Source organism: Rhagoletis pomonella, unplaced genomic scaffold (assembly GCF_013731165.1).
Source record: "Rhagoletis pomonella isolate Grant_MI unplaced genomic scaffold, Rhpom_1.0 Rhpom_scaffold_07797, whole genome shotgun sequence".
Taxonomy (NCBI): Eukaryota; Metazoa; Arthropoda; class Insecta; order Diptera; family Tephritidae; genus Rhagoletis; species Rhagoletis pomonella.
This window is the reverse complement of record NW_023466325.1, coordinates 1-3,850: the sequence shown is the minus strand read 5'-3', so window position 1 is coordinate 3,850 and position 3,850 is coordinate 1. Positions and strand designations below refer to the sequence as shown.

The 3,850-nt window shown below is 33.3% G+C and overlaps 1 long non-coding RNA gene across 2 annotated transcripts; it reads right to left on the bottom strand.

The window, feature by feature from the left end:
* Positions 1-1,677: 1,677 nt before the first annotated feature.
* Positions 1,678-2,914, bottom strand: LOC118755885. Of its 2 annotated transcripts, none has more exons than XR_004995078.1 (3): positions 2,831-2,914; positions 2,631-2,758; positions 1,678-1,860 (listed from the first exon to the last, which is right to left on the bottom strand). It is a non-coding gene; the product is annotated as an uncharacterized LOC118755885 (long non-coding RNA). The 2 variants fall into 2 exon arrangements; XR_004995077.1 differs by lacking the exon at positions 1,678-1,860 and adding an exon at positions 2,099-2,574.
* Between the last annotated feature and the right edge of the window lie 936 nt (positions 2,915-3,850).

Below are 3,850 nucleotides of genomic sequence, written 5' to 3'. Positions count from 1 at the left end.
GACAATTATTTAAATCAAATGATCAATAGTGAACGCACTCGGGGCGAATTTTGGAACACGGAGCGAATTATGCATATTAACACTAAATAATTTCTAACTTTCTACCGTATTATACGTTTATATTTCAATCTAATATGATTAATTACTCGGCCGCTGTGGTGTAGTGGTAAGCAGTACGCGCTTCCACTCCGCAATGCCTGGGTTCAAACCCTGGTCAAAGCAACATCGCAAAAAATATAGAAAAAAGGTTTTTCTTAACAGCGGTCGTCCCTCGGCAGGCAATGGCAAACCTGCGAGTGTATTTCGCCATGAAAAACAGCTTCTCATAAAAATACAATCGCCGTTCGGAGTCGGCGTAAAACTGTAGGTCCCTCCGCTTTGTGTGACAACATCAAGGCGCACGCCACAAATAGGAGGAGAAGCTCGGCCAAACACTAACATATGTGTAAGCGCCAATCTAAAAAAAAAATAAAAAATTACTTATTAATATATAAACTCCGATCAAACTTCACTACTGAGTGCTTGACAAACAATATTTGAATCAAAAGATCAATAGTGAACGCACTCGGAGCGAATTTTGGAACACGTTATAAAATACTGATGTTAAGACTAAGTAATTTCTCATAAGCTTATGTTTTAATATAATATAATTCATTACTGAAGAATATATTAACTCCGATCAAACTATAGTATTAATTGTTTGACAAACTATTTAAATCAAATGATCAACATGTAACACTTCATAAAATATTTACAGAGGAAGTACGTTATTTGGTAGAGATCAAAATGTATTTAACAAAGTGTGATTGAATTTGACATTGCTCTCAGAAGAACCATCCTATAAAGTCAAATTGAAAAAAATTTGTATGAATTTTAATCGTTTGTTTATATTTTTTTACATAAATCTTAAAAGAGAGCCGCACTGAGTTGTCAATAACACCCATGATACAAATATTTAAAGGTAAAACCGCTTGCACAATTCGTCGGCCATCATTTACTTTTTGAAGTTTGTCTATTTTATAAAATTGAAATTTTGAGAGCAACTCAAATGCCAAATAAAGGTAAAACAAAAAACAAATAGATGAAAATATTGAAATTTTCATTTATTTGACACTTAAGTATAATGAGAATGTATTTGTGAGATTGGAAATTTGAAAACATTTTTGTAATGTTACCAAACTTTAAAAATGTACAGACTGCCTTTCAACGGTTTTACCTTCATATTTTTGTATCCTGAATACACCTTAGTCGAGATATCACGAACAAGTTTTCCTTTATTTATTTTTGCTTAAAATCCTTAAATAAGTATCTTGATTTTTTTCTGTAGAATACGTATTAATTTTTTTTAACGATTTAAAAAAAGGGAGGACAGTCGGATCTACGTAACCAGAACGACCTGAATGCGCATTGAAATCGGTTGTATTTTTTGCTAAAAACTATTTGTTATTATTGAGATACAGTTTCGCTATTATTTAGAGATTCCTCGACATACTTTTTCATATTACTGTTATTTATTATTTTTCTTATTAGTCATTTATATGTTTGGGACTTACTGTGGGTGCTTTAAGAATTCATTTTGTAAATATGTATGTACATATAAAAAACAATTGCGATATCTTATTTTAAATTATGAATTTTATTCGTGCAATTTTTTATGTTTAATAGTTTTGAGGACATTTTTTGGTTCTGTTGGTTCTTTTATTGCATGCCTTAAACTTTTTTACTTTAAGTTATAATGTTGAAGATATGCCTTCTGCCTTTGTCAAGCACTTGCGAGAAATTTAGCATATGCGCGTAAGAGCATAGAGTAGGTATACGGCTGTGCTGCCGTGATTCTCCAACATCTTGTCAACATCTTCACTGAAATGAAAATGTTTTTTATTATGAATAGCTATAATTAAGTTTCATAAAGTTCAAGGTGGTACAATTTAAACAAAAAGTTGAAAAAAGAAATAAAGTATCTCAATCAAAAATTCCCGGCAGCCACAAAAACGCACTTGCCAATATAGCAACTTAGTTGCCAGCTTTCAGTTGCTAGTTGCCATCGGTAATACCATTTCAGCCACTGGCCAACCAACTGAAGTTCGGTTGTCCTCCGTAATCGACCCATAAAATCGGAATCGAATATGCATGCACGTTCTGCTGAACGATAAATATTTTTTAAATGAGTGCTCTGTCTGCTAACGAATTCCAGCCATGTGTGAAATATCGTATGTGAAGCGTCCGTCTGACTTAACGATTGTCAAAGGCATGCCAGAAGATGTTTCATCATATGTTTTCGGCCATCGTCTTCTTCGAGTAAGTTCATCGATACCAAAAACTTTACAACCTATATTTGCCAGCAGCCCTTAGTGTTTTTGCCAATGACATGGTACTATTGCACTGTTAATAACCAAATTAAGCCGCAGTTGCATTCACACGTGATATAATAGCTAGTGTCGGCAAGCTGTGGGAATGCCCAGGAGATGGCGTTTGTTCAGCTATCGAAATCATTACACCGACGGCGGTGGGCAGCTCTGCTGGAACATATTTACCACAGCAGTGGTTTGGGGCGTTTTGTTCTGCAACAAAATCCTGCAATGATGACTATAATGTCGACGAACAAAGATATAAAATTTAAAATGACCAACCTTATGCCCTGCCGATTTGGGACATGCCCTTGGTCACGACCAGAACGCATTTACCAAGAGGAAAAACCGCAGGGATTGCAGTAGTTCTTGCAATCACCGTTGATGATGCTGTGCTTGTAATTAATAGTCTGAAAATACAAAAAAATGCATTAATGAAATCTTATACACATCAAATAAATAAATTTCAATAATTTGTTTACCATTTCACAAACCGAATTACCAAGAAATAGAACTCACCGCGAGGCGATACAGAAATAAAAACCAACAGGGCTGCATTTTCTTGGTAAACAACACAAGCGCTCAGAGCAAACTGATCCGCAAAATTATTTTGTGAAAAATAATAGCTGAAAAGAGCTTTTACTAGGGCTGTGCGATTAATTGATTATTCAAAATTTTAATTAATCATAAAGTAAATAAATCAATTATTCGATTAATCGGAAATTATGATTACTCAAAAGTTCAGTTACTCGAGTAATCAAGATTTTGATTAACCCAAAACAAAACTATTTATGATTAATCAACATTATGAATAAAATGAGTAATCAACATTTCAAAGTACTCTTTACATACATACATATAAAGCAGTTGAAGTTCCTTGATACTTTGAAAAAAACGTATCTGTTTTCAAAAATTAAAATGAAATACATACATACATACATATTTTTTTCATATACAGAATATAAAAAAGAAAATAAGCATTTTCCAAAGCAACCTCTTTTAACGAGCAAAATTAATTTTTTTTAGTAATCATATTTCAAGTAACTCGATTAATCATCGTTTTGAGTAATCAAAATCTTGATTACTCGAGTAATTGATTAACCGAATAACTGATTAACCAACTTGCTCGAGTAATCGAATAATGCCACAGCCCTAGTTTTTACACATAATTATCACATCTATACTAATTATATAAAGAGAAGTCCCTTTTTTTTTGTAACAGGTAATCTCGCGAACGGCTGGTCCGATTTTCATGAAATTTTGTATACAAATAGCTTTTTCTTTTTTTCGGGTAGGTGGACCAGGGACCGGTCTATTCGAAAAAATCTTATTATATCCCGATTTGCTTAAAATTTATTACGTAAGTAGCTTTTTAGCATATATTAGCATATATGACCCATTTTTTCCGAGAAGTGGACCAGGGACTGAACTATTCGAAAAAATCGCATTTACGGTCCGATTTGCTTAAAATTCGGTACGTAGGTAGCTTTTTAGCGTATATT